Source organism: Prionailurus viverrinus, chromosome C1, assembly GCF_022837055.1.
Source record: "Prionailurus viverrinus isolate Anna chromosome C1, UM_Priviv_1.0, whole genome shotgun sequence".
Taxonomy (NCBI): Eukaryota; Metazoa; Chordata; class Mammalia; order Carnivora; family Felidae; genus Prionailurus; species Prionailurus viverrinus.
The window spans coordinates 129308784-129335528 of NC_062568.1; the positions used below are offsets into that span (position 1 = coordinate 129308784).

General features: G+C 37.3%; 1 long non-coding RNA gene across 1 annotated transcript in view; it reads right to left on the reverse strand.

The window, feature by feature from the left end:
• Positions 1-1063: 1063 nt before the first annotated feature.
• The window catches only part of LOC125172031 (uncharacterized), a 47114-nt gene continuing 21432 nt past the window's right edge, over positions 1064-26745 (reverse strand). Inside the window, exon 3 of the long non-coding RNA XR_007154561.1 lies at positions 1064-2348. This is a non-coding gene — a long non-coding RNA (uncharacterized LOC125172031). The remainder of the gene's footprint in view (positions 2349-26745) is intronic.

The following is a 26745-nucleotide window of genomic DNA, read 5'->3' on the forward strand; positions in this document are numbered from 1 at the left end:
CAAAGAAGACACTAGTAACTATTAATAGCTGATTGGGAAATATTATGACTCATACATATTTAGAATACAGTATAATGTCAGTATATTTTGGCAAACATACCTTAAATTACAAAAAAGGAATGCCTTTGTTAAGTTCTTTTTTTCTTTTAAGTTCTGATGGTTCTTATCAACTTAGAAATCATAACATAATGCCTTGGAAGTAGGTATGTTCATCTCTGGTCACACCTTTACTGGCCCTCTCAACCTCATGCTTTTCATTTAACCCCTCATATTTGGACGTTTAACAAATGCGAGCAAATTATTGGTGGGGTTAGATTACTGTACATAAAAATATGCTAGGTGATAAAAGGGTAACAAAAAATATATACTCAAGACTGTAGAGTAAGACCAGTGTCTGTATGTGTCTGGAGAATGTAGGTGCATTAGTTTAGCATTTGAACAGTTCTGGGGCTTTAATAGGCTTATAATATACTTAGGAAAGGAAACTAAATATACTCATCTAAATTCAAATAGCAATATAAACGAAACAGTAATCAAGGCATGTCAAAATATGTTCTGGAGGGGAGCTAGGTTTAGGTTGGGAGAAATTGCTGTATTGTGGAGTCATCAAGAAAGTTTGTATGGGAAGTTGGTAAGGATGACTGCAATATAGTGTGTAATAATATCAGCTTTAGATCAAGACAGGCCTGGGTTTGAATTCTGGCTTTGTGATCTTGAGCAAGTTATTTTACCTCTGAGTTTTGGTTGTCTTTTGTTACACTGGCTTAATGAAAGTAACTTTGTAGATGTGTTGGAAGAATTCAGTAAAATGAAATATGTAAAGCATTCAGCTTAGTTCCAGGTACACAGTAAATGGTAAACAATGGTAGCTGTTATTAATTAAATTGGAGCTTGAATGACAGGTTATATTTCAATGGTGGAAGCTGGGATTGAGGGAGGAGGAGAGACAGGACAGAAAAAGGCAAAAGATCTTGCTGGTGGGGCAAAGGTATGAATAAGGATGAAAAGGCCTAAATATACAGATACATTTAAGAAGAATATAAATGGATCACACTGAAGATTTTGGATGGGGGGGCAAGGATGTTACACCATTTGTATTGAGCAGAGGCAGTTTGCTTCAGGTCACAAACCATTTGACCTTAGCAGATGGCTTGGCATCTTCCCGTTGGATGCTGAGATGCTGTTTTTTGGCAAGGTAAACATCCTATATTTATTTGGTTACTTGCTTCACAGCACCATGGAGTGTCTTACACATTATGTAGTTCTTTTATGACACACCTGTGAGGTAGAAAAAGCTGTGGATAAAAATGGCTGGCATGAACTGAATGGCCCACAGCAGGTGATTGTGCTATGGGGATGGGCCTGGCTCCAAGTTTTCTTCTTCCCAGAGCCTCCCTATAAAAGCCCATTTGGCCAATCATGGCATTTCTCATTACACATCTGCTCTGGGAAAGAGAGAGAGCACTGAGCACTGTCAGGACTCAGGCAAGAGGCTTCCAAGTCTTCTGCAAATGACTCATGCAAATAGTTTTGCTTTACATATATGGAATATAGATCTGTAATTATGCAAACACTTGCACATAATTTCCACAGTAGCATGGTGTCAATAAGCAGGTGCTTTCTTGTGTTTACAAAAAGGCTCATCCCACTTCTAAAACATTTATTTTTGTAATATCTTTCATGTTCGACTTACACTTTTCTTTGGACAGATTACAGCTGTTTTTCCTTCTCTTCTGACAAACGACTAGGTGAGCAGACATGGTAAACATCTTATGAAGCCATGTAAACTTTGGAGAACATTTGTATTCACCAAAGTCACAAAGCTAAGGCAAAAATGACCTCACTGGATTTTCCTCGTTGTTTCGTGAGCAGTGAAAGGAGAACACTGGTGAAGGAAATGCTCTCATGCAGGATTATGGAGATGAAGGACGGACTTGCATGGCAAGGATGCTCAGGGATCATCTCAGTGATGTTTTATTTTTACATACGAGAGCGTCAGCCAAGAATTTAAGTCCATGATTCTCAACGTTGGCTGCTATTGGCATTATTTGTAGAGATTTGAAAACAACTTCTTTCTTGGGTCCGTTTCCAGAGTCTCTAAATGTAATGGGTTTGGTGTGTGGCTAGAACACCTAGAGTTTTAAAACAACTTCCTGCCCTGGTGATCTTCTGTGCAGCCCCCAAATTGAAAACCACTTTGTTCCAAGCCACTTGTACTGATGAACTAATATTTCATTAAGATTTCATTAGCGTTCAATAGGATATGTCAATATGAGCAGCCAACATCTGTCAGTGGGAGCCCAAACTGCTCAATCTGAAGCAATTTCCTCAAGCTTCCAAACTTCCTTCTGCAGGTATGGAAAGAGAGGAGAGAAGGGCATATAGAACAAAGAAATGAATCATGAACTGTATTTAAGAACTTTATGCCTGTATTTAAGAACTTTATGCCTGACTTTAAATTTCGGCCATGATTAATTAGCTTGTATCAGACTTCCCCTCCCACTAAAGTGTGTACCAGTATGGAGAAGAATATAAAACAATTACTTGCAGGAAATGGGCAGCAAGCAATGTCTGTGAGCAAAGGGAAACACATGAGCTACATCCTGCATTCACCCTGATTTCTCCCTGAATGGAATTTCCAGACCACTGTTTGGGGGAATAGAGCCCAAGCAGAAAACAGTATTTTTGCTATCAGAGGAAACAGACTGGTGTTTGGAGTTACCGTGGTGACTGCGATTTGAAGGGTAGGATATCAGACAGAAGAAGCTACAGAGGACCTTCAAAAATCTACACAAAAGTTCACACTGTGTCTTTGGCTGACTCATAAAGTGGAGCATGACAGAATGAGATTTCAAGAGATGGGACAGAGAAAAAATAAAGGGAGACTGAAATATAATTGGGAATTTTAGAGGTTTCACAACTCTGTGGAGACATTAATGTTTGGGTCCAGCTAAGTGAACTCCCTAGGCTTGTTGTTGTCATTGAAATACCACATCCTAGAAGTTGGGGAATGCTAGGAGTATGCTAGAAGTAAGGGCTGGACTCTAGGAAAAAGGACAAAGTGAAATAGACCCACCCCTGACTCAGTCTAAATGTGGCAGGATGAGGGTGACCCTCTAGTGATACGATTATCTGCCAGATAAAAACTTAATGTCCTTTGGAAGATAACATACTGCAAAGCACCTATGATATATCATTTATAATATCCAGCATTTAATAAAAAGTTTTAGGCATGCAAATAAGTGGGTAAAGTGACAAATAATTAGGAGATAAAACAGAAAAAATGGACCTAGATGTGATATAAGTACGGGATGTAGTTAGTAAGGAGTTCAAAATAACCATGGTTTATATGTTCAAAAATAAAGGAAAATAAAGGCAAAATGAATAAAAAGATGGACTATTTCAATAGACAATTGGAATCTATTAAAAGAATATGATGGAGATCTGGGTCTGCAAAGTTCAATATTTGAAATTAAGGTCTTTATACCTAACATGACTATTTAGCCTAGATTCTCATGGTATTTGTATGGAATAAAATCTGTGATGTGAATAGAGAAACCAATAGGTATAAGATGATTAATGACAAATAAAATATAAGAGAGTGGAATTGCATATGCAAAAGAGGAAGTTCTTATGTGAACTGTGCTTGATTTTGACCAGTGAGATGAGACAACTATAAAACATGATGTTCAAATGACCAGAAATACATATTTAGTCTGTGTATTAGTTTCTTAGGGCGCTGTGACAGAGTAACACACACTAGGTGGTTTAAGCAATAGAAATCACATGGCATTCTATGTGTGTGTCTAGGTCCAAAATTTTTGCTGAAATTGTAATTAAGTTGCTATTGCTTTCAGCCCAAAAACCTAATAATTGAAATAATTGGAACAAGATGTAAGCCTTTGAGGATTCAGTGTATTTGGAAATGATCAGGATGGAGCAAAACTTGGAGTTCCAGATGGACAAACCACCTGCTTCCTTGGCAGTCAGAAGGGGGAAGAGCAAGGAATCTGGAATGAACTGGAGAAAAAGAATGGTGGAAATAAGAGGAAGATTGATTTTTGGGACAATCATCTAGGAGAGGCCTAATTTCAGAGTCTAGTTACTGGACTGGATTCTAAACTAGATGCTGTAAGATCTACCTCCATATTTAGATTCTCTAACTTGGTCATGTAAAATAGCTATTATTGCATGTTGGTTTCTATTGTAGCTTGATGCTATCTATGCTTGTACGTGTAGTTCTGGGCTGCCTCGTAAGTCAGTTCTATTTTGTTTTTTAAAATTTTATTTATTTATTTTTGACAGAGAGGGAGAGGAAGAGAAAGAGAGGTTGAGAGAGAGAGAGGGAGGGAGAAAACACATGCACATGCAAGCAGGGGAGGGCAGAGAGATAGTTAGAGAGAGAATCCCAAGCTGATGATAGCACAGAGCCCCATCTGGGGCTTGAATCTACAAACCGTGAGACTATGACCTGAGCTGAAATCAAGAGTCAGACGCTCAACTGACTGAGACACCCAGGCACCCCAGCTCTATTTCCTTTTTAAATCATATTTTCTGAAGTAAAAACATGCCTGGAACATGATGGTCACATCCATATCCCGGCCCCATAGTTATAAATTGGTCTCTAGATCGTCTACATTGGAAAAATATATCAGTGCAAGTGAAACTAGTAATCTTAAAAAAAAAAACACTTAGATTTTCTTTAAACTCTTTATGTAGTGAAGCTGTCATCATCAAGACAGCATGGTATTGGCACAAAAACAGACACATAGACCAATGGAATAGAATAGAAACCCCAGAACTAGACCCACAAACGTATGGCCAACTCATCTTTGACAAAGCAGGAAAGAACATCCAATGGAAAAAAGACAGCCTCTTTAACAAATGGTGCTGGGAGAACTGGACAGCAACATGCAGAAGGTTGAAACTAGACCACTTTCTCACACCATTCACAAAAATAAACTCAAAATGGATAAAGGACCTAAATGTGAGACAGGAAACCATCAAAACCTTAGAGGAGAAAGCAGGAAAAGACCTCTCTGACCTCAGCCATAGCAATCTCTTACTCGACACATCCCCAAAGGCAAGGGAATTAAAAGCAAAAGTGAATTACTGGGACCTTATGAAGATCAAAAGCTTCTGCACAGCAAAGGAAACAACCAACAAAACTAAAAGGCAACCAACGGAATGGGAAAAGATATTCGCAAATGACATATCGGACAAAGGGCTAGTATCCAAAATCTATAAAGAGCTCACCAAACTCCACACCCGAAAAACAAATAACCCAGTGAAGAAATGGGCAGAAAACATGAATAGACACTTCTCTAAAGAAGACATCCGGATGGCCAACAGGCACATGAAAAGATGTTCAGCGTCGCTCCTTATCAGGGAAATACAAATCAAAACCACACTCAGGTATCACCTCACGCCAGTCAGAGTGGCCAAAATGAACAAATCAGGAGACTATAGATGCTGGAGAGGATGTGGAGAAACGGGAACCCTCTTGCACTGTTGGTGGGAATGCAAATTGGTGCAGCCGCTCTGGAAAGCAGTGTGGAGGTTCCTCAGAAAATTAAAAATAGACCTACCCTATGACCCAGCAATAGCACTGCTAGGAATTTACCCAAGGGATACAGGAGTACTGATGCATAGGGCCACTTGTACCCCAATGTTCATAGCAGCACTCTCAACAATAGCCAAATTATGGAAAGAGCCTAAATGTCCATCAACTGATGAATGGATAAAGAAACTGTGGTTTATGTACACAATGGAATACTACGTGGCAATGAGAAAAAATGAAATATGGCCTTTTGTAGCAACGTGGATGGAACTGGAGAGTGTGATGCTAAGTGAAATAAGCCATACAGAGAAAGACAGATACCATATGGTTTCACTCTTATGTGGATCCTGAGAAACTTAACAGGAACCCATGGGGGAGGGGAAGGAAAAAAAAAAAGAGGTTAGAATGGGAGAGAGCCAAAGCATAAGACACTGTTAAAAACTGAGAACAAACTGAGGGTTGATGGGGGGTGGGAGGGAGGAGTGGGTGGGTGATGGGTATTGAGGAGGGCACCTTTTTGGATGAGCACTGGGTGTTGTATGGAAACCAATTTGTCAATAAATTTCATAAAAAAAAATAAAAAAAATAAATTAAAAAAAAATAAACTCTTTATGTAGTGAAGAATAATCCTTGTCCAGAAGAGGTCTGCCCTCTGCCCTCAGCTGCTGGGAGGTATTCTCTAAACCCTTGCAATGCCATGCCTGATAGGAGTCTTTGTAGGACTGGAGGCTGTGAATTTCAGAGTTTTCACAGCCTCTGCATTTCCAGATAGTCTGACAGAATTTCCGGATAGTCTAACGGTATTAAATATAGTAGGAACTTAGAGTCACACAGTATCAGTTTGACCCCAGAATGCCTGGCAACTGAGGTCAGCCATGTGGGCAATCAACCATAGAGCCCAAATAAAGGCTCTGGATGCCAAGGCTTGGGTGAGCTTCCCTGGTTGGCTCTCTGGTTGATACTCCATTTGTATCATCATATATTACTGCTGGAAGAGTAATGCTGTGTGTGTGTGGCTCCATGGGGAGAGGATAACTCAAAGCTCTGTGTTTGGAACTTTCCTAGATTCTGCCCTATGTGCTTCTTCTCTTGGCTGATTTTAATCTCTATCTTTTAACCCAACCTAATCTGTATCTAAAACCATAATCATGAGATAAGTGTTTCTGGTGAGTTCTGTGAGTCTTTCTAGTGAATTATTGAAACTAAATGTGGTCTTGGAACCCCTGAGTTTACTATTGGTCAGAAGTAAGGGTTTCTAGTTCACACAAGGGTTTCTCATTTCACACAAAAGTAAATAATTTATAAACAATGTTTCTGTAATTACTAGTAGTGACAATTCACCTGTGAAGAACTATTTTATTTTATTTTGTATTTCAAGTTTTTATTTAAATTCTAGTTAATTGACATAGATGGCAAAATTTCCCTTAAGTGTAGAACTTAGTGATTCATCACTTCCATACAACACCCAGTGATCATCACAAGTGCACTCCTTAATGCCCATCACCCATCTGGCCAAACCCCTTGTCCATCTCCCTCCATCAACCCTGTTTGTTCTCTATTCTGTAGAGTCTCTTGTGGTTTGCTTTCCTCTCTCTCTCTTTTTTCCTTCCCTTATATTTGTCTGTTTTGACAAAAAGAACTTCTCATTTAAATTGGCATGAAAATAATGCTGATAGTTGCTTGTAATAGGGAAGAGGATTTGAGATTTAAAATAACTGGCAGTTCTTCTAAGTACTGAGGATTCATTCATTCAACAAATATTTGCTGAGCACCTTATTATATGTCTTAAAGATACAGATGATTCCTAGATTTTAAGGAAAATTGATAATAATGGCTAACAGAGAAATCTGATTCAATTTGAACAAGGATTAGATTGTTAAGAGAGACAGATACATCAAGGTTATCAAGTCTGTTTTGTTGTAATGGTTAAAATTGTGGTATTTGGAACCAAGTAAACATGGGCTGACCACCTAATGTGATTTTTCAGTGCCCATACTATGACATTCATTGCAATTTTCAGCTCTTTCTCACTTTCCTCATCTGTAAAGTGGAGATAATAATATCGACTTCATAGACTTCTTGTGAAGATGAGGTAGGATGATGATGTATTAAAAGACTAGTCACAGGGGCACCTGGGTGGCTTAGTCTGTTAAGGATCCAACTCTTGATTTTGGCTCAGTTCATGATCTCACAGTTCATGAGTTTGAGCCCCAAGTAGCCTCTGTGCTGACAGTGCAGAGCCTACTTGGGATTCTCTCTCCCACTCTCTCTCTGCCTCTCCCCTACTTGTTCTCTCTCTCAAAATAAATAAGTAAACTTAAAAAAAGATAAGTCACATAATCAATACATGTTATCTATTGTTATTAGTATATTCAAGTGTTTCTTAATGAACCATTTTAAAAAATGAGTGTGAGGGGATATTGTTTCCCAGCATACCTATATTAATGTCAGTGACCACTTAGTTCCTCGGTCCCAGGAGTGACTATGGCATCATGGGGACAGCAGTTCAGGTCCAGTTTTGAACTGTATATTGTAGCAGAAAAGCAAACGAACAGGTTTGGGATTTATTTAGTAGCAGTGACTTCAAGTACAGCTGCTTTTGCCACCTTTTGTTTTGTGAGTAAAATACCAGAGAGATTTGGCTGTTGTATATTCAGGGGTACCAAGCCCTGGAGAAGGTGAAATTGGATTTTGTGGTCATGGCTTTTAGGCAGAAGAAGGATTCTGAAGCAGCTGGGGAGAGTAAAATAAACTGGGGAAACTAGTTTAGTCTGTAGCAACATTCACGTGTTTAGATGGCTTCTCATTTGGGGTGGCTCAAGCTCTGCCCCCAGACCTTTTAATTGCACAGAATATACTGAGCAGGCAGTACTGCACAAAGCTTTGGTAAATTGTTCATTTCTGAGATTTTCTTCCTTCATATAGAAGGAACATATAGACATTAGCTTACTCAATTAAATTTATGGGATAGGAAGAAGCAAACATAACATAAAAAGCTAAGCTAACATTTTATGAAATCACAGTACTTTTCCTTGAGTACGTTAGAAAAATAAAGCCATGTAATCCCACATGGAGCCTTCTGCACATCCCTGCCTTTGAGCAATTTAGCCATTTTAGCTGAGTGCACTAATCTCTTCTGGGGAATTATACCTTGCACTGACATCACACTTTGGGCTCTTCCCTTTTATTCTCAAAATGAATAAATCTTGTTGGCTAGCAGAGTAGATTATATTTGACTCATTTTAAGTCAATTACTCAAAGTCACAAGGCTAGACTAAATGGCAGAGCTAAAAGATTTAGCATTAGTTCCCCCTTCAATGGACCCTCAGTCTCCAGACTCTAGCTTTGCATTAGGATTGTGTGGGAAGCTTGTTGAAAATGCACATGCCTGGGTGTGAGACACGGGCGTGCTGATACACACTGTCTGGTACAGGAACCAGAAGTCTGCTTTTTTAACAGCCACGCTTGGTAATCCTGAAATAGGTGATTGTAGACCACCACCAGAGGGATCACATAATGAGGTCTTCTGGTAGCAAAAGCTACAGGTTATCTCTGCATCCCTTAAGCATCATCTGCAGTCCAGGGTAATGCCATTTCTGGTGGCATAGAAGAAAATAGAGCTGTTTTCTCCAAAAGAAAAATGATGTTTTCTTTTTCTCTCCCTTCCTGATGCCACTGCAAGATGTTTACATCTGAGACTTGAGAATTTTCGGTTGAAGCTCAGCTTTACCCTTGGGATCTCCAGGAGTGGCTTGTATTTGTGATGTTCATACTGCATTAGGGAATGAACATGAATATACTAGAAGCAAACCAGAGCTTCAGCCATGAAATGTTCCTCTTTCTGGGCAATCCACTGATGCCCCCTGTAGCCACTGATTAAATGCCATGGCCTGACCCTATTCTTGCTTTACGTCTGGTCCCATCAACTCCTTCGACCTTCTGCAAGTAGTTACCAGGAAAAAGACAACACGCTAACCTTTCTGAAGACCCATGCTCCTTCCCAGAAGTGCCTAAGCAAGCCATCTCATGAGAATACACAATTGCTTCTGGGGTCATTCTGGTCATCAATCGCCAGAAGACAGCAGTTTCTGCAGCAATTTGACACTCCTACTTTGTGCTGAAGTTGGAAGCTGCCACCTTTCTTTTTATTAAGGAAAATTCAGCTTTTGGCATGAGCTTATGCTGTTTTATTTTTTTTTTAACCTCGAGTTTTTCTGGCCCTAATGGAAAATGCTTTATTTTTCATAGTGCAAGTGTAGATATATAGTGTCAGAATAAATCCCATGTTCTGTGGGACTCCCAAAAACTATAATTGTGTCACAGAAACAACAAAACATGCTAATGAAGAAGGTTTTTTTTCCATCAGTAAACAGTCTGCATACATATAAGTTTCCTGTAAACTAACAAAGATGATACGTTGGGAAGTTTCTTAGCAATTTCAGAATCATGTGATTGTATTTAATTTTCTCATTAGAAAAATTATGGGGGTTAGAATGCATTAGGGGTTAGCAAACTTATTCTATAAAATATTTTAGGCTTTGCAAGCCATATAGTCTCTTTTATAGTTACTCAGTGCTGCTGTTGAAGCACAAAAGCAGTCCTAGACAAAACATAAATGAATGGGCATGGCTTTGTTCCATTAACTCATTTACAAGAACAGGAGGTGGACCGTGTTTCTCCTGTGAGCAATAGCTTGCTGACTCCTGGACTCAGTGGTCTTTCCTGGATCCTTAGATTCGTAATTCCATTCAAGCAAATTAAAATCCAACTGTCAGGGGTGCCTGGGTGGCTCAGTCAGTTAAATACCCAACTCCTGGTTTTGGCTTAGGTCTTGATCTCATGGTTTGGGAGTTTGAGCCCATTGGGCTCTGTGCTGACAGCACGGAGCCTGCTTGGGATTCTGTCTCTCTCTGCTTTTCCCCTGCTGATGATTTCTCTCTCTCTCTCTCTCTCTCTCTCTCTCTCAAAAAAAAAAAAATCCAACTGTCACTTGGTTACTCTCTGATTAAGATCTATAATGCTATCCATTTCTAATTTTGTCTGTCAAAGAGCACTGGTATTAGAAATAATACCAATATTTATTTAAAAACTCTTGTGCAGGGGCGCCTGGGTGGCTCAGTCGGTTAAGCGTCCAACTTCCGCTCAGGTCATGATCTCACGGTCCGTGAGTTAGAGCCCCTCGTCGGGCTCTGTGCTGACAGCTCAGAGCCTGGAGCCTGCTTCCGATTCTGTGTCTCCCTCTCTCTCTCTGACCCTCCCCTGTTCATGCTCTGTCTCTCTCTGTCTCAAAAATAAATAAATATTAAAAAAAAGAAGAAAAAAAATAAAAACTCTTGTACCATGAGTCTGATAAATATTTTTCAAATAGTAATTGAATTCTGTCAAACCTAAAAAAATGGCGCTATTATTATGATTTTCATTTATAGACGTGGGAAACTGAGGCCCAGAGAAATAATAGGGCAATAATTGTATGTACCTATAGTAAATGGTACAGTTGGGAATCAAATTCAGGTGTGTCTACTTTTAGAACCTGATTTGTAAACATCATGCTCTATACTGCTTTACATGGAGGTAGAATATTTTTGTATCCCAAAGAGTTATTAGCATGTGTGCTAATCCCTTACAGGGGAACGAGCATAGAGCAAGAATGAGGAAAAAGGGGGAAAAAACAAGGAGATGGAAGCCATGGAAAAGAAGGATTTTAATAGGTGGGTCTACAATATCAAACATGATGAAAGCTGAGGCAGAGAACTGAAAAGAAACCACTGGATTTGAAAATTAGAAAGTATCTGATGACTCTCAGACCCTCAATGGTTGGGGCCAGAGGCCAGGTTTTAAGAGGAATAATATGGGAAAGTAAATGTCTTTTTAGAAAATTGGCAATACATTGGAGAGAAATAGGATACTGCTTCCAACTCCCCCAATCTTTTCATTCTCTCTCCAGGGGGCAATTAAGAATACCAGCTAAGAAACATGTATTCTTTCATAAGTTGATCCTTAACGTTGCTTGGCAGAGTTGCCATGAGATAAACATCAAGACTTATTACTACAGAGGAGTGAACACTGCTTTGTGCAGCGGGAATTCATCAGTCTTGAACCCAGTCAGTGAGTGACAGCCGGACACTAAGGTTTCCTTCCTGGTGGTTGGGAGTATTGTGTCAGCATCACTGAGCTCATTATTCTTTTACTTTCAGAGCAAGATGAAATTAAGAGGCCAGCTTGTTGGGAAGTTAGTTCACTATGCCGTACAGATCTAAGAAATGTTGGAGTGACTGCTGTTCCTGAAAATATAGGTGGTAGTGGAGTAACAGGCTTAGTTCTCTTGGTTTTGCTTTTCTCATAAAATAGGAGAAATGGATCAGTTCTGGCAGAGTTCAAAGCTCTCTTTCTGTCACTGAGGAGAAATAACTCTAAGGGCCAGAAAAATAAGATAGTGTTTTTATGTCAATCCCTAAATTAGAAAGTTCCAAGCTATGTTATTTCTATCTATAGCCATCTAAGTGGGTTCTGGGGACCTGGTGCTAACTTTGAAGAGAGTTGGCCTCTTTTGCAAAAACCTTTAAACTGAACAATTGCTTTCAAAACAGATTGTCTATAATGCCAAACTAAAAACAACTCGTTTGAATTTTATTTTTTTTTTTTATTATTTAAAAAAAAAATTTTTTTTTTAACGTTTATTTATTTTTGAGACAGAGAGAGACAGAGCGTGAGCAGGGGAGGGGCAGAGAGAGAGGGAGACACAGAATCTGAAACAGGCTCCAGGCTCTGAGCTGTCAGCAAGCACAGAGCCTGACGCGGGGCTGGAACTCACAAACCGTGAGATCATGACCTGAGCCGAAGTCGGACGCTTAACCGACCAAGCCACCCAGGCGCCCCAGCTCGTTTGAATTTTAAAAGAATCATCATGTGGAATACTTTAAGATTAAATACATAAATATCTTCGGCGATCCAATATGGAAATTTGAGTGAAGGTCAAAGTTCTTCTATGACATTTAGAGATGTTTAAAAATAGTACTTTGAGAACAGAGGAAACTATGGATTACCCATATTAACCTTAGTGGTATCATGAATAATGGGCATTAACCAATAATCAATCTCAAACCTTAATTAGCCATTATAGGGGGTTTAGTTTACAAGAAAAGCAAATATTTTATCAGAGTGGCTCATAAATTGCAAATTGACATAATTACACATATTAAAATTTTATTTTGGGGGGGCACCTGGGTGGCTTAGTCGGTTAAGCATCTGACTCTTAAGTCAAGAGTTCGGCTCAGGTCATGATCCCAGGGTTGTGGGATCAAGCCCTGGGTCAGTCTCCATGATGAGCGTGGAGCCTCCTTAAGATTCTCTTTCTCTCTCTCTCTCTCTCTCTCTCTCTCTCTCTTTCTTTCTCTCTTTGCCTCGGCTCCCTCCCTTGCTTATGCTTGCTAGCTCTCTCTCTCTCTCTCAAAAAAAAAAAAAAAAGAAAGAGAAAATAAAAATGTATTTTTTCAATTTGACAATGGTGATTTGTGACTTGCTTAAAGAATTGTTATTAGAAGCAAGGAGATAGGGCAAAAGATCTGAATAATTTTTTCACTAAGTTGTGTAATTGAGGCTTGGCTTAAATGACATGTAATGTAATTTAATTATTTAATGAACACATTGGTGGTAGTGTGCAGTTTTGAGTATTTTAGGAAATATGATTCTTTTCACCTGCCCTTAATTATAATTTTTCTTGTACTTACTTTTCTATTAATTAATCTTTAAAAAGTGGGGACACCTGGGTGGCTCAATGGGTTAAGCCTCTGACTCTTGATTTGGCTCAGGTCATGATCTCATTGTTTGTGAGTTTGAGCCCAGCATTGGGCTGTGTGCTGACAGTGTGGAGCCTGCTTGGGATTCTCTGTCTCCCTCTCTCTTCCCCTCCCCTGCTTGCACTCTCTCTCTCTCTCAAAATAAATAAATAAACTTCAAAAAAAAGAAAAAGGAATTAAGAAATCCTTTTTCAATATTGTAGGAAATAATAATTAGTTCATTATGAACTAATCGGAGTATAATTATTCATGTTTCTGTTCCTTTTATTTATCTTTACAATAATTATTCAGTTTTGAATTCAAAAGACCTTTAACTAGTTCTACTGCTAACTCTAGCAGTAGGTACCTAGTAGGTACCTAGTATGTAAGTACCTAGTAGGTACCTAGTAAATGATTTTGTATTTGTATTCTTTTGAATAACCTTTTTTCTTTTTTTGGCTTTAATTTCTTTTTTTTTTTTCAAGTTAAATCTGGTTTGACACAATTTTATAGACAACCAAGATTTCTATGCTGCTTATTAGTTGCACTTAGGTACTTGCCTACTTTGCTTGTTGACATTGGGATTGACTGTAGAAGTGAGCAAATCACCCAGTATTTTATTAAGATGCTTGTTATTCTTATGGTTTCATGTAAAGAAATGAAATTAAACAAACTCTAAAACTTACAGCCCATCCTATGTACATCCCTGGAATAAGAAAGTATTTCTGTTACTTTATTTCAATTCTTAGGGTCAGATTTACTTTTTATGAATCTTTGATTGTTCTTTTTAGGATTAGTCACAAAAACTTAGAATATAAATATAGTTGACTTAGAATTACTACCTAATAGCAATTTCTCTCATACTGAGACAGTTTCATTTGTATTAAATGTATGAAATGGATAATTCTATGCATGGTTATTTAAAAATTTTTTTTTTCCAACGTTTATTTATTTTTGAGACAGAGAGAGACAGAGCATGAACGGGGGAGGGGCAGAGAGAGAGGGAGACACAGAATCGGAAACAGGCTCCAGGCTCTGAGCCATCAGCCCAGAGCCCAACGTGGGGCTCGAACTCACGCACCGCGAGATCGTGATCTGGCTGAAGTCGGACGCTTAACCGACTGCGCCACCCAGGCGCCCCTATGCATGGTTATTTAATTAATTAAAAAGGTGATTACTGAGGCTTTCCTATTTATTTTGGAAAACAAAAACTTATTCCAAGTATTTAAATATGTTGAAACATGAATCTTCTCAGGCCGTTGCTAGGATATTGCAGACAAAATAATTTTGCTACTTGCTTGAAAAATCTTGTTCTTGCTATGAGAGCAATAAAACACAATTGCCAGAGGAAATAAAATATTTAGAATCATCTTGTATTGAATTAAGTCTTCTATTGTTCCAACTAATATTAAATTATAAGTCACCAAGACTATACTTATCCTGGTAAGCAGTGAGTAATGTATAGAATTGTCAAACAATATGTTGTACACCTAAAACAAATATAACATTGTATGTCAATTATACTTCAATAAAAAAGGAATTAAAAAATTATAGGTCATCAAGTCCAAGTTTGTTTTTTATTTTAAAGTTGAAACTCCGGATTTTAAAATATTATGAGAATTATCTTAGAAGGAAGTAGAACCTTGTTTCTAAAATATCAGATATAGTACCTTTTTTTTTGAAAGACAGCAGAGTAAAATATCTCAAAATTAAGTTTCTCAATACAAATTAATTTCTCATAATTAATATTTAAGAATTTCTGTGTCTTATTTTGTTCATGTATTAAAATTGCTTCTCATTCACTTTGTTATAGAGATAAAAGATAAAAGGGAAATTTTAAACGTGATTGATGGCAATATTCACTTGACCTAGACAACTTATGTTGACATCACTAAACATTAAGCATCCACTTATGAACATAATCAATTTCTAAACTGTTAGAATGTTCTTCTTTATTTAGTACTTGTTATGGGCTAAATTATGTCTCTTCCTGCTAACCCCCGTACTTTTATATTGGAGTCCTAACCCTTATAGTGCCTCAGAATGTGAATGTATTTGGAGATAGGATCTTTTTTTAAAATGTTTGTTTGTTTGTTTATTGAGAGAGAGAGAGACAGAGACAGAGTGTGGGAGGTGCAGCGAGAGTGAGAGGGAGACAGAAAATTCCAAGCAGGCTCCGCACTATCAGCACGGAGCCCGATGCAGGGCTCAAACCCATGAACCGTGAGATCATGACCTGAGCCAAAATCAAGAGTCAGACACTTAACCGACTGAGCCACCCAGGTGCCCCAGAGATAGTGTTTTTAAAGAAATAATTAAAATGGGGTCTTTAGGGTGGGCCCTAATCCAATATGACTGGTATCCTTGTAGTAAGAGGAAATTAAGACATAAACAAGCACAGAGAAAAGGCTATGTGGAGACCCATGGAGGAAATGGCCAAAGAGAGAGGCTTCCAAAGAAACCAACCCTGCCAGCACCTTGATTTTGAACTTTCAGCTTCCAGATCTGTGAGAAAATAAATTTCTGTTGTTTAAGCCACTCAGTCTTTTGTACTTTGTTATGGCAGCCAAGCAAGCTAATACAATACAGCTATAACTATGGAAATTCTCAGAAAAATGTCTCCACTTTTCTGAGAGGTTTTATGAATTCCAGTGCTGGTGGTTATAAACTTTATCAACCACAGCACATTGGTGGTAGGGTGAAGTTTTTGGTGTTTTAGGAGATATGATTCTTTTCATCTGTCCTTAATTATAATTTTCTATTTCCTCTGACTTCCAGTTTGGTGGATAGACAGGGAGAGTTACAATGGATGGTGAGAATTTGATGTGTTCCAGAACATCTGAGCACTGAATCTATTGTCTTTATAGTTCCATGTGTTTGTGTAATGAATAAGTGAGACTGTGCACATGTGTGTGTGTACATGTATATGAAGGATGTGTGTGTAGGTATGTGTGTTGAAGAGGTGCTATAGTGGACTGGTTAAGAGCACAGACTCTAGAAGCAGGGGGAGGCAAATTTTCTGCTCTACATGTACTAACTGATCTTAGGCAAGTTATTTAACCTCTCAAGTCTTTACATTCCTTATCTGTTAAATGGATCCAGAGATAGTTCCTCCCTCATAGAGTCATTGTGAGCATTAACTGGTTTGAGTATTTAGAATAGTACCTGACACCTAGTAAGTGCTGGGTACATGTTAACTATTATTGCATGCATTTTTGCAGGTGGCTTCAAGTGGAACAGAATTTTAGTCCCAATGATTGGTGAGAAATGAAATACATAGTAGCTTGAAATGTCTATTTTGTTAAATAAGAGAAGAATGCACTTCTTTCTTGACTTCAATCATTCATTCATTCATTCATACATTTAAATAAAGCTTTATTTGAATCTTGCTTTCTTCAGCCAGCAGCTTGCATAATTTTGGTCAGTTTACCTGACCTCTGAGCTCATAAGATTTGTTTATCTCAACGATAAAATAAGGGTAGCAATCTCTATTTTACAGAATTATTGTGAGGATTAATGAGATGAAGCAATGGATTCGAAGAACCTGGAAAGTAGGAGGTGCTAAATTGTTGCCTTCTTTTCCATTCTTCGTATTCCCTAAATTTCAATATGATATTAAGGTTATACACTGTAAGAAGGGAATCAAGGTGTGAGAAGTAGGAAGGCACTTAGAGATGAAACTGAACCGCTCACGAACACATGGAGGACAGTGGGGCCAGATCCAAGAGAGGACTGAAAATTCTGTCTCCCGCTCTTCCACATCAGTAAGTTGTCCTCCTAACATACACGCTTCTGCCTCTCTCTCCTTCCCATATGAGACCTAATAGCATTTAATGCACAATCAGTGGGGTTTTTTTATTTGATTTTTTATTTTTTAAAATTTACATCCAAATTAGTTAGCATATAGTGCAACAATGATTTCAGGAGTAGATTCCTTAGTGCCCCTTACCCATTTAGCCCATCCCTCCTCCCACAACCCCTCCAGTAACCCTCAGTTTGTTCTCCATATTTATGAGTCTCTTCTGTTTTGTCCCCCTCCCTGTTTTTATATTATTTTTGCTTCCCTTCCCTTATGTTCATCTGTTTTGTCTCTTAAAGTCCTCATATGAGTGAAGTCATAGGATTTTTGTCTTTCTCTAATTTCTCTTAGCATAATACCCTCCAGTTCCATCCATGTAGTTGCAAATGGCAAGATTTCATTCTTTTTGATTGCCGAGTAATACTCCATTGTGTATATATACCACATCTTCTTTATGCATTCATCCATCGATGGACATTTGGGCTCTTTCCATATTTTGGCTATTGTTGATAGTGCTTCTATAAACATTGGGGTGCATGTGTCCCTTTGAAACAGCACACCCACAATCAGTGGTTTTAATAAATAGTCAGGTTTCAGGGGAATAAATAGTCTGGTTTCAGGGGAAACCAGATCATGGTAAGGCTTGGCAAGGGTGTTACTGTTTTTCCTGTTCTTACAAATGTGAACATGTTTTATGTTTCATAGGATTAGGGTCATAGCCTTTTGGAAGTCGATGACTTGTGTGCTAAATCTCTGCTGGTCCCTCCCTTGCCCTTTGAACCCCTTCTTAATGGCCGTATTGATTTGCTGGTATTTCCTGACCTTCCCTTACTTATTAATTCATGGCTCCCAAAGTCAACCAAGGGAAAATGCATCAAGCTCACTTTGCTCCCTGAATCTAGAACTGACACATCCCGTCTGCAGCATTTGGCACAGTGGCTGATTTGTTATGGATTTCTCTTTTGCCAGTACAATTTATTAGCCAATTAATTTCCATTTTAATCTCTTTATGACCCTAACACGTTGCAGAGAAGTAAAGGAGAGCCTATTGATAAGAAGAGAAAATTTTAAGTAATATAGAACCAGTCTACACAAATTTCAGCCCTTTTTTAAGGGAATGCAAAACTCAGATAAGGCTGAAAAGGACTTGAGAAGAAAAGCTTGAAAGTTTTACAAGAGTCCAGATGGTGGCAGCAGAGAATGTGAGAAAAACTCAGGAGCAATAATGGCTTAAAAGTATGATTCGAATATATTGCAGATAGTTGCAAAGCTACTAATTATTGATTGGCAATTAAAATAGGGAAACTGGCTAAGGAACTGTACTTCAGTACCAGAGATGCCTGCGTATGACTCATTGGCATTGTATATTTGGGCAAGCCAACTAACTCTTCCAGGTCTTGTTTTCTCATTTGTAAAGTAGGGATAATAATAGTTACAGGATTGCTTTGGGATTAAGAGAGATAACGTATATAAAAAGTTTAGCCCTCGCCTAGAAAATTGTAAGTGCTTAGAAAAAGAGAGAAAGAGACATGAGAGAAGGGGGCGGGAGAATTATGTAAAAAATGAGCATGATATTTCATAATGAATTTTCTATAACATATTCTAAATCAGTGTGGTACTATAGGGAAAATGAAAGCAGTCAACTCTAGGGTACAGGCAAAAAGGAGATGCATTGCCTGCAGAGAGTATTTATCTATCATCTGTTTATCTATCTATCTATCTATCTATCTATCTATCTATCTATCATCTATCTACATTTTATTTTTTCTTAATTTTTTAAATGTTTATTCATTTTTGAGACAGAAAGAGACAGAGCACGAGTGGGGGGAGGAACAGAGGGATAGGAGGACACAGAATCTGAGGCAGGCTCCAAGCTCTGAGCTGTCAGCACAGAGCCCAACATGGGGCTTGAACCCACAGACTGTGAGATCATGACCTGAGCTGAAGTCTCTCAACCAACTAAGCCACCCAGGCACCTCCTGTCTAAGTTTTAAATTTTAATTCCAGTGTAGCTAACATACAGTGTTGTATTAGTTTCAGGTATACAATATAGTAATTCAATAATTCTCTACATTACTCTGTGCTCCTCATGTGGAGAGTTTAAAGAGAATAACAACACCAGTGAAAAATGGTCTACTTTTTAAAAATCACTATGCACCAGTGATTCTAAATCATGCCAGTGATAAAATGCTTTTTTTTCTTGCTGTAAAAGGAATGCCTTAGTTTTTTTTTTAGGTTTTACTTAAATTCCAGTTAACATTCAGTGTAATATTAGTTGCAGGTGTACAATATAGGGTTCAACATTTCCATACATCACCTAATGCTCATCACAAGTGCCCTCCTTAATCCCCATCACCTACTTTACTCATCCCTCTGCCTACCTCCCCTCTGGTAACCACCAGTTTGCTTTCTATGGTTAAGAATCTGTTTCTTGGTTTGCCTCTCTTTCTCTCTTTTTTCCCCTTTGCTCGTTTGTTTTGTTTCTTAAATTCCATATATGAGGGAAATCATATTGTATTTGTTGTTCTCTGACTTATTTCACTTAGCATAATATACTCTAGCTCCATCCTTGTTGCAAATGGCATTTTTTTTTTAATGGCTGAGTAATATTCTTGTGTGTGTATGTGTGTGTGTGTGTGTGTGTGTGTGTGTGTGTGTGTGTATTTATCACAGCTGCTTCTTTTTTTTTTAAGATACAACTTTTCTTATTTTAGGACAAGAAATGGGAACATAATACAACATTTAAAAGTTACCAGATTTGTAATTTCAATATAGTTCCATTGATTTCTTATCTATCTGGATGTATTCTCACATAGGCCAACACAGTTTGACTAAAGTTAACTTCAATAAAATGACAAATTACATCTGCATTGAAATAATTGGTGGTTTAATCCTGGAGTATCTCTTTCATGCAAGTCCCAAATCAATACCACATCTTCTTTATCCATTCATCAGTAGATGGATACTTGGGCTATTTCCAGTTTGGCTATTGTAGATAATGCTGCTATAAACATCGAGGTGCATATATCCCTTTGATTTAGAATTTTTGTATTCTTTGGGTAAATACCTAGTGGTACAATTGCTGGATCATAGGGTAGTTCTATTTTTAACTTTTTGAGGACCTCCATACTGTTTTCCAGAGTAGCTGCACCAGTTTGCATTCCCACCAACAGTGTAAGAAGGTTTCCTTTCTCCACACCCTCTCCAGCACCTGTTTCTCGTGTTGTTGATTTGAGTCTAAAATACTCTTTCTTATAGAAACTCCTATAAATTGAATTTTTTAAATGACCCTTTACCTTTTGGCCTTGACCTGCCTGCCTTCTATACTTATCTCTCACTGACTTATTCCTTCCAGTCCAATTGGACTAATTGTCCGGTGGAGAATGTACTCTGCACATTCCTGCCTCCACATTTTGATTTATACAGTTCCCACCACTTGGAATGACTTGTTCTCTTCTTTTCTTTTATCTAGATCTTACTTTTCCTTTATGGGCTCAGGATAAGCCTACATTTTCAGAAAGCCTTCCCCATCTATTGGATCCCACTAGGATTCCTCCCTTCTTGTGTGTGTAGCTATTTTGGCACGTAGCATCTGCTGTCTTGTATTGTAATATATTGCCCCTCCTCCCTATGTAAATGAGGAGCTCTTTCATGGAGCTGATACTTATTTCCGTGATCTAGACCAGATTTAGATTTTGCTGTCATCTGTACATTTGTGCTTGGAGTTCCAGTTATTCTATTTCACTAAATAAACACAACTGGTGGGTATCTTCTATTTTGAACTTAATCTGAGAGATGTATACATTAACTTAAATAGTGTATATAATGTAATATCAATCAACATTTAAGAAATAAGACTTGGAGACAAGTGACTGGAACCTCCCAGAACTGAGATGAGTCTGGAATGCCCCAGGTTCCACTGAAGAAATTGTTCGGTCATTTTCTGTGGGAGCTGGAATCATTTAATCCTTTCTTTGCAGGTGTGGAATCTAATTCAGGTTTTAGCATGCAATGCATATCTTGTGGATTACATGAAAAATACTGGTCTTTGAACTTAAACTTAACCTTGCATCTATATTCTAACCAGCTCCTGCAAACAGTATACTGTCAATGTTTACCTTGACATTCTAAGAGACAAATAATTTTTTTAGTAGGACACATCAGGAAATGAACTACTTAAAATAAATTGAGAAGATCATTAGAGAAAATGTAAAATGTCTTTTCTTCACATCTTCGTATTCAATATGTTAGCCTTTTCTCATGAGGTCCTTCATGACAGATCCTGGGATCACAGGCTCAGTATCCAGTAGAGGAACCTTAAAAGTTCTGGGACTCTTAACAGGTGGTCTGGGAAGAAAGAAGCATTTCTGAGCTGAGGTGGCTTCTGCTCAGGAGCAATTATGGACAGATGGTTTGTTTTCACTTCTCTCAGACTCTAGTGAAGTTAGAACTGGATGTTCAGTCTTTCATCACTTGAGGTAGTAAGGTGAGGACTCTGTCTTAATCTCATTAGTGATGAGAATCACTATCTTAGTCATTTTGTGAGCCTCGTTCTGGGAGCAAACCAAAGTTTGTCATTACCAAAGGTACAAAGAAAATGTGGTAAGGGAGAACATGGCATAAATCTGTAGCTGTTTGAAAGACTATTGTATAAAAAATGACTTAGACTTATTCTGTATAAACCCAAGGAATAAAATGAAGAACAATGATAATGGACTTCAGTTCAAAGTAAATAAAACTTTCTAACAATCTGTTGTCCATATATGGAATGGAGTGTTGTGTTGATACTGTGTTTCCCATGATGTGAGATATTCACATAGTGGGAATTCTGTAGGGTGTTCAAGGGTCAATGAATATGAATAAATTAATTCTAACTCTCCTTATCTATAGTCTATAGCTTTTTCAATTCTGCCATTTCTTTTCCCAAATCTATTGATTAGCCAGTCAGAATTTTTCGAGCATGTCAAATTCAAATCAATCAGCATAAAAAATGAATTTTTTTTCCCTTTCCTTTTTCCCATTCCTACTCTCATTATTATTGTAGACTCTGGTTTTATCTTTTAACTTCTACCAGTTAGGGATATGGAAGAATAAGCCTCCAAGTAGAAAAGTATATGGTATTAAAATATTCAGCATATAAAAAATCATATGGGATTTTGGAAGACTATGCACAGAATTTCACTTTTTTTTTAAGCTTAGAGAAAAATATAGTCTTGTAATGAAGTCTTACGTGGCACATGAGAGGAAAAATCTTGTGCTTTCCTCTCAATGGGAAGCTTTAATCATGTATTGAACAATTCTTTTCCCCAGCCTACATGTCCCAAGGAAGGGATTTAATGGGGGAGGGATTTTAATACCCCTTCTATTCAAGGGGTAAAACAAAATTGCAAGCTTCTTTGGGTTTTTGACTCACATATTTTATGCAGGTGCCATATTGGCATTTTCTTGCAGGACAAGAAAAAAAATAGATTCCCCTCCTTTTTTAGAGTGGGGCTTATAGGCTCTGCAGTGGGGTGGTTTGAAAGTCCTGAGAGAGAGGTAGTACAAAACCTTCCATATGTTATTCAAACCACTGGTTTTGAGGAAAAATGAAGTGTAATTGTATTAGTCTGTGTCTAATCAAGAAAGAAAAATCACATAATAATTAGTAATTTGAATTGGAAAAGTTAAATAAAAAGGATTGTTGACTATAACAGGAAATCAGCATAACGAAAGATTAATTAATATAAAAGGAAGATAGTTCTAAGGAATATAAGGAATATAAGAATGTATATAAGGGATATAAGAATAGTAGATTACCAGTTGTTCTCAACTTGTTTGATTTCTGCTCGTTCCTTTATTATTTCTTTCCTTATGCTTGGTTTGGGATTATTTTACTCTTCTTTCTTTTAGTTCTTAAATTGGAAGCTTGGATCATTGACTTGAAATTTTTCTTCTTTTCTAATAGGAGTATTTAGTACTATGATTTTCTCTTAAGTACTACTTTAGGCTCATCCCACACATTTTGATATGCTGTGTTTTAATTTTCATTTAATTTTAAATCTTCTTTAATTTCCTTTATGACTTCCTCTTTCTCCCATGGGCTTGGGAGCATATTGTTTCTTTGTTAGTATTTTGGGATTTTTCCAGGTATCTGTCATTGATTTACAGCTTACTTAATTATGGTCAGAGAATATATTTTACAAGATTTTAATTTTTTTATTTTGCTAGGATTTGTATTATGGCCCTGAATTTTGTCTATTTTGATTAGTATGGAGTTTACTATATATATTTAATTAGTTACCCTATTTTCAAATTATGTTGCACAGCTTAATACAGTGTAAGGACCCTGCAACAATATATTCCCAATTCCTTTCTCCCATTCTTTGTGCTATTGTTGACATACATAGTACTTTCCGTATACTATAAATACACAATTCACTGCTATAATTTTTGCCTTAGGCAGCTAATTTTATTTTATTTTAGATTATTTTTTTAAGTTTATTTATTTTTAGAGACAGAGAGGGGGAGAGAGAGAGAAAGGGAGAGAGAGAGAAACCAAAGCAAGCTCTGTGCTGTTAGTGCAGAGCCCGACGTGGGGCTTAAACTCACAAACTGTGAGCTCATGACTTGAGCCAAAATTAAGTGTTGGATGCCTAACCTACTGGGTCACCCAGGTGCCCCCTTAGGCAGCCAATTTTAGAGCTATTAAAAATAAAAATTCTTTTTTGTTCATCTTAATTTATACCATTTTCAGTATTCTTCATTTCTTTGTATAATTGCAGGTGTGTGTGTGGCATTGTGTTCATTTTTCCTGAAGAATTTTCTTTAGCATTTGGTCATAGTATAACCTACCACTAGTCTGCTAGTGATAATTTATCTGTTTTTGCTTTTCTGAAAAAATCTATTTCTTCTTCAGTTTTGAGAGGCATTTAATGGGATATAGGATCTCAGGTTGACAGGTTTTTTTTGTTTCCTTTTAATACTTTAAAGATAGCATTCCATTGCTTTCTGGCTTACATGGTTTCTGACATGAAGTTTGCTGTAATTCTTACCTTTATTCTTCTGTATGTAATACATCTTTTTGCTTTGCATTACTTCAAAATTTTCTCTTTATAATTGGTTTTCTATAGTTTTAATATGATATTTCCTTGTGTGTATGTGTATGTCTGTATGTGTCTGTGTGTGTGGTTTTGTGTATGTCAGTAGCTTTTGAAAATTCACAAACATTAATCTTTCATATAATTCTCTCTTCCTTCTCTCTCTTCCTTCTGGGTTTCCAATTATGTGTATGCTGGATTGATTTTGTCTCACTGCTTTTGGATGTTCTATTCCTTTTTTTCCCACTCATTTTTCCTCTTTCTGTTTCAGTTTGGCTGATTTATACTGATCTTTATTTATTTATTTTGTCTATTGACCTGTAAACTTCACTGCTTCTTTCCTCAGCCATGTTGAATTTACCAATGATTAGTAGAAGTAATTCTTATCTGTTACTACATTTTTCATTTATATAATTTCCTTTTAATTTTTTCTTACAGATTTTATGGCTGCTGAAATTCCCATGTATTAATGCATGTTGTTCACTTTTCTCATTAGAGTCATTAACATTTTAAGCATATTTATTTTAAATTCCCTGTCTAATACTTAGACATCTGGGTCATATCTGAATTTGGTTTTCCCTGGACAGTTTTTAAAAATTGCTTCTTTATGTGTCTTACAGATTTTTGCATGCATGATCTTAATCTTATGTAGGAATGCAGTGACTGTGGTAAACAGAATCTGGGGATAGGTGCCTAGAAATTGTTACATTGTTCACATTGCTCAGTCTTTTGCATGGGAGTTGAGTCAATCTAATTAGAGATTGAGTTGGGTTTGGCCTTTGTTGTTATTACAGTTACCATGCGTGTATATTTCGTAGGGCATTTGCATATTCCTGTTATAGAGTCTTCCTACCAGTAATCGTCCTCCAGTAGCCTCACTACTCATTTTACTGTGCTCAACTGTATTTAATAATAGATCTTATTTAATTGTATTAGGTCTGTACCTGTGGTAGTACTAGACTGAGTATGTACTTGTGCATTTTTTTTTCTAACTGATGGAAACAAAACTAAATTCTAGAGAGCTATGCCTGAAATGCAGAAGCAGAAATTTGTTTACATACCCTAACCCCTCCTTCCTCTTTTATCATTCCTGCAGAACCATAGGCACTTTTACCATATGCTTTTCCTTTTTGGTTCATAGTCATGTTGGTTTCTTCTTGGCTTCTTCATCTCAACCTAGGTAGCAGAACGCCTTTGTTTCCTTCCTATTTAGTAGCCTGATTGCTCCTCCTTGTGGACACATTTTTATTTTTATTTTATTTTATTTTTTAATATATGAAGTTTATTGTCAAATTGGTTTCCATACAACACCCAGTGCTCATCCCAAAAGGTGCCTCCTCAATACCCATCACCCACCCTCCCCTCCCTTCCAACCCCCATCAACCCTCAGTTTGTTCTCAGTTTTTAAGAGTCTCTTATGCTTTGGCTCTCTTCCACTCTAACCTCTTTTTTTTTCCTTCCCCTCCCCCATGGGTTTCTGGTAAGTTTCTCAGGATCCACATAAGAGTGAAACCATATGGTATCTGTCTTTCTCTGTATGGCTTATTTCACTTAGCATAACACTCTCCAGTGTGGACACATTTTTAAAAAGTCATTCTATTTTCCAGAACTTGTACACCCTTTCCATTTACCAAAGACCAAATATACTGCCTCTTTTCAAGAATTTATTTAATCTATTTTCCCTATAAGAATAGCTAGTAGTGCAATATTTTAAAGTTTCATGTATTTCTGAAAATAGAAGTTAGTTAGGTAGGTAGAGATATAAATGCCCTCTTCCAATATTGAGACATTAAGCAAGCATCCTGATGTCCTTTGTTCTGAAACAAAGCGTTGGCCATTTCCAGTGTCAATGTCTAATAGAGTCAAATGTGAGCAATTGTCCAGTTTCCTATTACGTTCTCATGTTCACAGAGAGATGCCAGAATTAACACTATTCTACCCACAGTGCTCACTACCAAAGAGAAACACCTTTATTTTTGAATAAAAACAATCAAAGAAGAAAAGTATTGGTTTTGGAAGTTGTAGTAAAATCTCGATTTGGTATACTTTTTTATTCATGTGGTTCAAAGTATATTGTATGACAAGTAGTTTTTCTTTTCTGAACCTCACCATCAATTTCCTTCTTTGATCATATTTCCTATCTTTTGTCTCTTTTATCAAGGCATTTTTATTAGTAAGGGCTATTATCTCCTTCTTTCTCCTTAAGGCAGTCTGATAGCAATCTCTAATATCCTTTGAATAAATTTCATTCAAGGCAGTTATCAGTAGAGGCAACTGTCCCCTTGTTTAACCAAAATTCATGGTTTCATTTTTGCTTGGGCATCTGAACTCCATTAGTAAGGAGGAGTTTCATGTTTTGTACCCAGAGTACAAAGATAGTCATAAAGCATTTTTTCTTGTTTCCAGAAGGGTGGTCAAGAATGGGCCTTAAGATACCATAGATGCCTTTCTAATCCTTGCTTTAATAAATAAATAAATAAATAAATATCTTAGATGAAGTTAGAGATAAAGAGATTTTCCTGGGCAATTAGT